The sequence below is a fragment of the Ipomoea triloba genome, chromosome 11 (assembly GCF_003576645.1).
Source record: "Ipomoea triloba cultivar NCNSP0323 chromosome 11, ASM357664v1".
Taxonomy (NCBI): domain Eukaryota; kingdom Viridiplantae; phylum Streptophyta; class Magnoliopsida; order Solanales; family Convolvulaceae; genus Ipomoea; species Ipomoea triloba.
In genome coordinates, this window is record NC_044926.1 from 22,484,391 (window position 1) to 22,495,947 (window position 11,557).

Below are 11,557 nucleotides of genomic sequence, written 5' to 3' on the forward strand. Positions count from 1 at the left end.
ATTGTAGTAAGTAATGGTGATGAAGCGTATGAGTTGTATAACGATTATGCATTTAGAGTTGGTTTTAGTGTGAGGAAGGGTAAGCAACGCTACCAAGGGTCTACTAAAAATGTTAAGATGAAGACATTTTTGTGTTCTAAGGCTGGTAGTAAGTCCAAGAAAAACAGTGGTGTTAAGGCGTATTCAAAGATTGATTTAAGGACGGGGTGTGGCGCATATATTCAGTTCGATGTAGATGGTAATGGGGTGTGGACAGTAACAAAACACGAGAAAGCTCATAACCACAAGTTAAGCAATAAAGACAAGAGTCACCTACTTCGTTCGCACAGAAGAGTGGGAAATAATCAACTTTCATACTTAAGAGACTTAAAGAAGAGTGGGGTTGCCTTGGCGGATGGGATAAGGTTTTTGAAACATCAGTCAGGAGGGTCTCCACTCGTTGGGTTTACCAATCGAGATGCTTACAATTCATTGGCATCTGAGTCTTTGAAGAGCTTGGATGGAACTGATTCGAATTCGTTGATTGAAATATTCAGGAGGAGGCAGTGTAATGAGCCTGACTTCTTTTTTGACTTTGAAGTTGATGATGATGCAAGATTAACTAGCTTTTTTTGGAGGGATGGGCAAATGAGACGAGACTATGCGTTGTTTGGAGACTTGTTAGTGCATGATACAACATATCGCACTAACAAGTACGACATGATATGTGGTCCATTTGTAGGGATGAACCACCATTGTATGAATATTATGTTTGNACAAAGACAGTAGGGCTTTGTGATTTCTACTCATCATTTGTGAGCGTTGTTTCTGAATGGAGAAGTAAGGAAAATGGTGAGGATTTTCGGTGTGCTCAAGGCATGCCCAATATGATGATGGATGATGTGAAACTTCTTTCACATGCTAGAGAGGTATATACCATTGAAATATATTATATGTTTGAGGAACAATTCTTGAAAGGTGCTGCTTGTCATCAAGATAGTGTTTTCGATGATGGCTGTAATTTGAAGTATCATGTTTGGCGTCCTGATAAAGATATTATAAGGCATGAAGTTAGTTTTAAGCCTACCAATTTGGATATTTCTTGCAGTTGTAAGTTGTTTTCTGAATTAGGAATTTTGTGCTGCCATTGTTTACGCATTATGAATGTGCATTGCATTTGTTCTATTCCCGATAAATACATTCTGAAAAGGTGGACAAAGAAAGTTGCTGAAGGCAAGGCTGTTGATATGGGTTCTTTGTCTTCTAATGTTGGTGTTGCTCCTTCAATTTGGGTTGTTGAGATGACCAGGAAGTTTCAAAGACTAATTGTTTCTTGTCAAGACAACAGTGCAGCTAGACAGCGTTGTGAAGAAGCTTTTCAAAGTGCAAAGAAAAGTGTTGAAACCGAGGTTGGTTATGTTCATATTGAAGAGTCTGATGTCCCATCATCAAGTGGTATTGTACAAGATCCATCAAGCCGGAGATTAAAAGGGGAGCGTAATAAGAGGCAAAGTAGTATTATTGAAAAGAAGTCTGCTGTAGCTAGGGGGCGAAAGAGTTCTGCAAACAAGGTTGCTTCAATTACAAAGGGTGTTGTTCAATCTATTTTGTCGGGAAGTTTATCTGAGATTGCTGGGGATGGATATCTTGTACATCCAAGTTTTGGGAGTTCTGAATTAATTCATGTTAATAAGAGATGACAATATATTTTTTGTATTTGTGAACATTTAGTTATAAAATTTCTTTGGAGTTATTAATTAGTACATTTCAGTGATGCTTGTGGAGTGTTGAAATTGTGAATTTAGAGTTATTAAGTTGTGAATGTTTAGTTTTAAAACTGAAATGTAGAACAGATAGTAATATAATCACCGAAAAATGTGTGAATGTGTAGTTTTCAATGTGTGAATATAGTGTATAGAATATGTGAATACATAGAAACGAAAGTGTGAATGTTGAGCAGATAGTAATATAATTACTGAACAAGTGTCACTGAAATGAGTGAATATATGACTTTTCAAACTGTGAATATAGAGAATTGAAGTTGTGAATATAGAGACACGAGTGTGTGAATCTAAACCAGATAGTTAGAGAAGTGTGAATGTGGTGTTTTGAAATTATGAATATAAAGCTATGGGGGTGTGAATATGTAACAAAATTAAAACCTGTAGAAAAAAGGATTACAACATAGTTCTACAGGAATTCAAGGAACTATTGTATATTCACATTTGAGTACAAGCTGTTCATTTCTTGTTGTACAAGAGTTTGGTTTTCTTGATCACAATGTTTTTCAATATGTTGGCACGCCACCTTATGATTGTTGCGGCGTACCTGGCCCTCAATCCAATTAAGAAGTTTTCCTACAAATATACAAGATCAAATAAATACTTTATTGCAGTGTTAGCAAAAAAAAAAAGATAAGAAATTATTCAAAGCTAGTATTTGTGTACTTACATTTAAGCTTGCTTTCTTTTTGAATCCCGGGTTCCATTTATTCAATGTCCCTTTATATGTTTCCATATGCCTCATTACAAATAGTCCGCAATCAATATAATTTTCCGATTCTTTCCAACTCATGCCCACAACCTCTATGGTTAGCTCATCCACCTTCCAGAATAGGGCCACAACCTCTATGGTTAGCTCATCCACCTTCCAGAATAGGGCAGATGACCCCAGGGTTAGCTCATCCACCTTCCAGAATAGGGCAGATGACCCCAGTGCTAGGTATTCTTTCTTCCAGAATAGGGCAGATGACCCCAGTGCTAGGTATTCTTTTTTCCAGAATAGGGCAGATGACCCCAGTGCTAGGTATTCTTTTAAAGCTGTAACCTGGACATAAATATTTAAGTCTACCACTGTTACACCTGTAACCTGGACATAAATATTTAAGTCTACCACTGTTACACATTCACACAGTCATAACAGTATATTCACAGATTATCTATTCTACATTCACAGATTAAAAATACCACATTCACACATTTCAGTGTTAGATTTTCAGTGATTATATTACATCTGCTATACATTCACACTTTGATAACTCTATATTCAGACTTTATATACTATATATTCACGGTTTGAAAAGTACACATTCACATACATGTAGCAACTGAAAAGGAGCTCAAGTTGGTGATCAACTTACCAAGAGGGTTGGGCAATCTCCATACTTGTCCTTCATGGTAACACCACGGACTAAGGGCTTGTTGTCAATTATTTCAAGTTTTGAGGCTTTAACATTGATGCAAATGAGAAAATAGTGCCCGTGACGAAGCACTGGAAAGAATATCTAAGTTCAAAAAAAGNGTCCTTCATGGTAACACCACGGACTAAGGGCTTGTTGTCAATTATTTCAAGTTTTGAGGCTTTAACATTGATGCAAATGAGAAAATAGTGCCCGTGACGAAGCACTGGAAAGAATATCTAAGTTCAAAAAAAGGAAAATAAAAAAAAGTGTCATTAATGTCTTGAATGTGACTAGATAAAAATGAGTGCTGTTGATAAACTCACCAGGTCCGCATCATTTATGTCCAAATTTGTTGATAAACTCACCAGGTCCGCATCATTTATGTCCAAATTTGTTGATAAACTCACCAGGTCCGCATCATTTATGTCCAAATTTTGTAATAAACTCACCAGGTCCGCATCATTTATGTCCAAATTTTGTAGGCGCTCAACCAGGTCCGCATCATTTATGTCCAAATTTTGTAGGCGCTCAATTTCATATGTCATCCGTTCATAGAAGTTTTGTTTCTTTTTTTCCATCGATGTCATCCGTTCATAGAAGTTTTGTTTCTTTTTTTCCATCGGGAGACGTTTCATCCATTCGTGGGTAGGATCTAGTTGTAACTAAGATAAAAAAAATAAAAAATAAAAAACAAAGTTCTCAATTTGCACAAGACAGGGATTTTCAGTGATACTTGTTCACATATTTCAACAATTACAGTAGTATCTGTTCTAGATTCACACATTCATGTCCATATATTCACACCTTCAATACTATATATTCACAAACTGACAAGTATATATTCATAGATATCAGTATTTATATTACTATCTGTTATTGATTCACACATTCATGTCCATATATTCACACCTTCAATACATTATATTCACAGTTTGAAAGGTTCATATTCACACATTTCAGTGATACTTGTTCACATATTTCAACAATTACAGTAGTATCTGTTCTAGATTCACACATTCATGTCAGTATATTCACATATTTAAAAAGTATATTTACAGAGGACTTACGTAGGCAATTGTGCTGAAAAACACCCTCTTCGGTTGCCCGGCTGCACGCTCTTTGTCAAGCATTGAGAGCCTCAATGCCCATACATCTAAGAAGATATTTTCAACTTGGCCAACACTGAGCGAGATGAAGTGATCCCTAGTGATCTCAATGTCACCAAAGTTGAAAAGTAATTCACTACAAAAGGCACAAAAAAAGAATTAAATTAAAAAAAAAATAGAAAATTTACCCAATTCACATTTAGATGGAACATACTCTTTAGGATGTTCACTAGAAACTTGTACAAATGCATAGTTCGAGAGGAGTTTATCTGGGACAGTGGCATTTTTTATTTTCATCCCATGTTGGTTCCAAAATGGAGACCGTAGGTTGAGGGGGATGTTCTTGAACTTTCGTTGAGGCTCTTTCTAGTAATGACATCCTCAACATCCGATTCACTCTCCGCTAATGCACTGTGTTCACATAATAGAAGTATTTAGTCAACAAAAAACAGAAGCTTATGCTTACCAAATATAGAGCCATATATTCACACCTTGTTATCTCAATGTTCACAGTATGTGAGGTCTATATTCACAATTTAGAATTTTGGAGGTTTAGCCTAAAGGTGTTTAGTTTTAGGTGTCCCAATGCTTTCTTCACAACTTTAGATCCCTATGTTCACAAATTGTTAATTGTATATTCACCATCTGTTATATATATATTCACAATTTGTTAACTGATTCCCTTTGTTTTACAGATTCACAGCTTTAATGTTGTATATTCACAGTTTATATATTCTATATTCACAGTTCTTAAACACCATATTCACACATCTGTCACAGATTCACAGCTTCATAATTTTATATTCATATATTGCATACTAAACATTCACATTTTTTGTAGTCCACATTCATAACATTTTAGGGCTTCATTGCTAACTTTACAGCCATTCTATAGATTGACAAAAACATAGTACTAAGATCATTCTTTGTAGTCTAAGTTCTAGAGTCTGCTAAGTAAAAGTATTCCATTACCTATCAAATTCATCAGCTGGGGAATCAGCCCTTTGAAAAGGAACTCTAGTCACACCAGGGGTTGAAAATGTTGCATCTTTTGTGGCTTCCCCTGCAATTCTATCCACCAGGGCATCAATCCCCGGTTCCCCCGCAGCATCCTCTGTCTCTTGCTCTTTCCTTCTCTCTTGCTGCTCCTTGTCCTTCTGTTGCTGCTGTGCTGGTGGTGGTGTTGGAGTCAGCCCCAAATCACTCCCTTGCTGCTGTGCTGGTTGTGGTGGTGGAGTCAGCCCTAAATCCCCTCCTGTTGCTGTGCTGTGTGGTGATGGACTCAGCCCCAAATCAAAGGTCGGAGCATCTATTTGGTCCGATGGCTGTGTTGCTTGAGATAGCTCCAAGTCAAAAGGAGGGGCATTAGGGTCCATTTGCTTCCTTGTCTTTTCAAAGGCTTCGACAAGGGCATCCACAGCCGTAGTGAAGCTTTCACTACCAAAGAAGATGTCGTCCAGCTGGGAGGATGTTGGGGTTGCAGTGGCTTCTATGGTGCTGGCAACATTTAGCATGTTAGATAAGCCTGAAAATGTCTTTCTCATCACATTTACGGGTGCTCCTTGCTTTCCAATTTCAGCCATAGCCTCACCAAACTCTCCTACTGTCGAAGCCAACTTTTGTAGGATCCCTGCCACCTTATCTACGCTTGCTGATGGGATATTCAATGCAGCAACAGGAGGTTGATCATTCTGCCTGGAGGTGGCAGCAGCAATATCAGTAGGTTTTGATATTCTAGGGAGCACTGTCCCCCTTCCAAATGACCCTGCTTTGTTTTCTTCTTTAACCCTTTTTCTAGCAAGTTCAGCACTCCACCCAACAATGGTTGGGTATGTTCTATTCACTCTCATCCCCTTGAACTGTACTCGGTCAAAGTACACAAGCTGCACAAGACAGGGAGTTAGAATTGAAGGTTATTCACAGTTTGAAAAGCCCATATTCACACATTCACGTCCATATATTCACAGACTCAGTATAATATATTCACATATTCAATACACTATTACTATCTGTTATAGATTCACACATTCATGTCTATATATTCACAACTTCAATACATTATATTCACAGTTTGAAAGGTTCATATTCACACATTCTCAGTGATACTTGTTCACATATTTCAACAATTACAGTAGTATCAGTTCTAGATTCACACATTCATGTCCATATATTCACACCTTCAATACTATATATTCACAAACTGACAAGTATATATTCATAGATATCAGTAATTATATTACTATCTGTTATTGATTCACACATTCATGTCCATATATTCACACCTTCAATACATTATATTCACAGTTTGAAAGGTTCATATTCACACATTTCAGTGATACTTGTTCACATATTTCAACAATTACAGTAGTATCAGTTCTAGATTCACACATTCATGTCCATATATTCACACCTTCAATAGTATATATTCACAAACTGACAAGTATATATTCATAGATATCAGTATATATTCACAAACTGACAAGTATATATTCATAGATATCAGTAATTATATTACTATCTGTTATTGATTCACACATTCATGTCCATATTATATTACTATCTGTTATTGATTCACACATTCATGTCCATATATTCACACCTTCAATACTTGATTCACACATTCATGTCCATATATTCACACCTTCAATACATTATATTCACAGTTTGATCCATATATTCACACCTTCAATACATTATATTCACAGTTTGAAAGGTTCATATTCACACATTTCAGTGATACTTGTTCACATATTTCAACAATTACAATAGTATCTGTTCTAGATTCACACATTCATGTCCATATATTCACAACTTCAATACTATATATTCACAAACTGACAAGTATATATTCATAGATATCAGTAATTATATTACTATCTGTTATAGATTCACACATTCATGTCCATATATTCACACCTTCAATACATTATATTCACAAACAAATAAGTCATTATTTTATAAAAATAGTAATGAAAATTCAAAATAAAGTGAACTTACTAGGATGAATGCAACGGGTCCAGTGAAGAATTGCCTGTCATTCTTCTGAAAAGATTGAATGGAGTTGACCATAGACTTGTGTGTATAGGCACACCAATTGTAGCTCTTGATCTGGTCAAGGTCTATCAAGGATTTTAAAATCCTAAAGTTGCAACACCTATCTTGGTGGCCACACAGCATTGCCGATACTATAAATAGGACAAAGTCACGTTTAAACATATCTCCATGGTCTCCTCTTTTCAGAATCTGCTCTGGCATTGAAGTTGTGATTGGGGATTTACCATCAATTCCCCATCGCTCCCTCCATGAGGCCACAAGGTTGGCATACGCTGCACTATCACCATCTTCTGCCATATGCTCAAATCTTGTGGCCTCCTCAACCACGTTGCTCCCTTGTGGGATCCCCAATGTTCTTTGAACATCATCCTCTTCTATAAGCAGCAATTCACCCCCTTCAAGTTGGATTGCAGAGCGATAAACATCAAACTGCCTAATCAAGTACTTCATTAGAGGGCCTTCACTCTTTGTTAGTTGGAGGTGTAATATCCCTCCAAATCCGATCTCCTCCACAGCCCTTTTCTGTTCATCAGTCAGCTCTTGAACAAACTCAGCCACAATCTTCGGGCTCATTCTTGTATTCCACGTTTTGTGTTGTTTCTCTACAGTTTCATCCTCATCTGTGCATGGATTTTTTCTTGTAGTTTTTCTCTTTGCTGCTCTTTCAGCCCGACTACCCTCCCCTTGTTCGACTGATTTCCTCTTTCCTGTTTGTTTTTCAGCGGCAGATGGCCTATCATTATGCTGTTTTGTTCTTACTTCGGCTTGGATAGACGAGTCTGAACTTTCTGCCTCTGCAGCTTGAGAGGAAAGTATAGCTCTTGTCTTCCTTGTCTCTTTGTTCACACGGCTAGGATTTGTTTTCTCCATTGCTGCCAATTGTACTACTGAATAGTTTAGAAATAAAAACAGAACACCACAGGGCTATAGATTCACACATTGAAAACTATATATTCACATAAGCTATACTACATATTCACAATCTAGAAACACCACTGGGTTACATGTTTATTAATTATATCAACACTGTTATGCATTCACACATTCAAAACTCTATATTCATAGTTAATATACTCTATATTCACAGTTAGAAAACAACAGATTCATACATTTCAGTGATAATTGTTCAGTAATAGGATTACTATCTCTTTTACGTTCACACATTCGTAACACTAGATTCACATACCATATACTGTGTATTCACATTGTGAAAACTCTAGATTCACACATTTAAGGGGCAATATGTTTAGTACTTATATCAACACTGTTATGCATTCACACACTCAAATCACTACATTCACAGAAGCAGTACTCTATATTCACAGTTTGAACACTCCACATTCACACATTTCAAGGGCAATATGTTTTGTAATTATATTTATCAATGTTATGCATTTAGACATTCAAAACTCTATTTTCACGCTTCATATTCTCCATATTCACAGTTTGAAAACCTCACATTCACAGAGATTAAACTCTAGGTCACAAAATTATAATCTCACATTCACAAAGATTAAACTATTAACATTGTATGTTACATACAATAGAAATCTACTCCACAGAAACTCATTAAACTACTTAGAATCACAAAATATTGAATGAAACGTAAAATTTTTGAACTAAAATCCCATAATATAAAAATGTGAAGAAATACCTGTTTTCAAAATGCTTCAATGATAGGATGAAGACTGCTGCGTAGTGTTGTTGCAAAAAATTCCGGCGAACGAGTGCTATAGTAAGCGTCGGCGATGCGATTATGTCGGAAAACGGCGAAATGCTCTTTGCGGAGGAAGGGAATCGTTGTTGAAATCGTGAAGAAGCGCAGACAGTAACTTGCTTGAGAAGACTTAGTTTGCTTATATATTTAAAAAAAAAAAATTGATTGGCTGGGGATAACGGTGCCACTAACAGCACCGTTATACCCAGCCATTAAACGACGTCGTTTAAAGACCCAGGTGCACCTTACAAGGTGCACCTGGGTCCACGGCATAACAATTGGCCCTAAGTAGGCCAAGCCGTAGGCCCCTATAAAGGGGTCTGGCTTATTCCCATCCCTACCAATTGTTATGCCGTGGACCCGGGTGCACCTTGCAAGGTGCACCCGGGTCCTTAAACGGCGCCGTTTAATGGAATGGTGTAACGGTGCTGTTAGTGGCACCGTTACACCCAGCCAATCAATTTTTTTTTTTTTTTGTAAATATATAAGCCAAATAAGTCTTCTCAAGCAAGTTACTGCCCTGCGCTTCGCCGTTTTCCGATTTCAACGCCGATTCCCTTCCTCCGCAAAGAGCATTTCGCCGTTTTCCGACATACTCGCATCGCCGACGATCACTACAGCACTCGTTCCCGGAAATTTTTCATCGCCGACGATCACTACAGCACTCGTTCCCGGAAATTTTTGCATACTATCAGCAGTCTTAGCACTCGTTCCCGGAAATTTTTGCATACTATCAGCAGTCTTCAGCAGTCTTCACACTAAGCAACAGGTATTTCTTGCAGTCTTCAGCAGTCTTCACACTAAGCAACAGGTATTTCTTCACATTTTCAGCAGTCTTCACACTAAGCAACAGGTATTTCTTCACATTTTTTATATTTTGGGATTTTAGTTCAAAAATTTTACGTTTTATTCAATGTTTTGTGATTCTTAGTAGTTTAATGAGTTTCTCTGGAGTAGATTTCTATTGTATATAATATACAATGTTAATAGTTTAATCTTTGTGAATGTGAGATTATAATTTTGTGACCTAGAGTTTAATCTCTGTGAATGTGAGGTTTTCAAAATGTGAATATGGAGAATATGAAGCGTGAAAATGGAGTTTTGAATGTCTAAATGCATAACATTGATAAATATAATTAATAAACATATTGCCCTTGAAATGTGTGAATGTGGAGTGTTCAAACTGTGAATATAGAGTACTGCTTCTGTGAATGTAGTGATTTGAGTGTGTGAATGCATAACAGTGTTGATATAAGTACTAAACATGTTGCCCCTTAAATGTGTGAATCTAGAGTTTTCAAAATGTGAATACACAGTATATGGTATGTGAATCTAGTGTATTGAATGTGTGAATGTAGAGAAGATAGTAATCCTATTACTGAACAATTATCACTGGAATGTATGAATGTGTTGTTTTCAAACTGTGAATATAGAGCATTGCTTCGAATGTAGTGATTTGAGTGTGTGAATGCATACCAGTGTTGATATAAGTACTAAACATATTGCACCTTAATGTGTGAATCTAGAGTTTTCAAAATGTGAATACACAGTATATGGTATGTGAATCTAGTGTATTGAATGTGTGAATGTAGAGAAGATAGTAATCCTATTACTGAACAATTATCACTGGAATGTATGAATGTGTTGTTTTCAAACTGTGAATATAGAGTATTGCTTCTGTGAATATATAGTTTTCAATGTGTGAATCTATAGCCCTGTGGTGTTCTGTTTTTTATTTCTAAACTATTCAGTGGTACAATTGGCAGCAATGGAGAAAACAAATCCTAGCCGTGTGAACACAAGAGCTATACTTTCCTCTCAAGCTGCAGAGGCAGAAAGTTCAGACTCATCTATCCAAGCCGAAGTAAGAACAAAACAGCGTAATGATAGGCCCTCTGCTGCTGAAAAACAAACAGGAAAGAGGAAATCAGTGGAACAAGGGGAAGGTGGTCGCGCTGAAAGAGCAACAAAGAGAAAAACTGCAAGAAAAAATCCATGCACAGATGAGGATGAAACTGTAGAGAAACAACAGAAGACATGGAATACAAGAATGAGCCCGAAAATCGTGGCGGAGTTTGTTCAAGAGCTGACTGATGAACAGAAAAGGGCCGTGGAAGAGATCAGATTTGGAGGGATATTACACCTCCAACTAACAAAGAGTGAAGGCCCTCTAATGAAGTACTTGATTAGGCAGTTCGATGTTTATCGCTCTGCAATCCAACTTGAAGGGGGTGAATTGCTGCTTATAGAAGAGGATGATGTTCAAAGAACATTGGGGATCCCACAAGGGAGCTACGTGGTTGAGGAGGCCACAAGATTTGAGCATCTGTCAGAAGATGGTGATAGTGCAGCGTATGCCAACCTTGTGGCATCATGGAGGGAGCGATGGGGGATTGATGGTAAATCCCCAATCACAACATCAATGCCCGGGCAGATTCTGAAAAGAGGAGACCATGGAGATATGTTTAAACGCGACTTTGTCCTATTTATAGTATCAGCAATGCTGTGTGGCCACCAGGA

At 37.2% G+C, this 11,557-nt stretch overlaps 1 long non-coding RNA gene across 1 annotated transcript; it reads right to left on the bottom strand.

Moving 5' to 3' along the window:
- Positions 1-2,752: 2,752 nt before the first annotated feature.
- On the bottom strand, positions 2,753-3,702 carry LOC115996510. The gene is made up of 3 exons (XR_004093635.1): positions 3,652-3,702; positions 3,119-3,262; positions 2,753-2,805 (listed from the first exon to the last, which is right to left on the bottom strand). It is a non-coding gene; the product is annotated as an uncharacterized LOC115996510 (long non-coding RNA).
- Between the last annotated feature and the right edge of the window lie 7,855 nt (positions 3,703-11,557).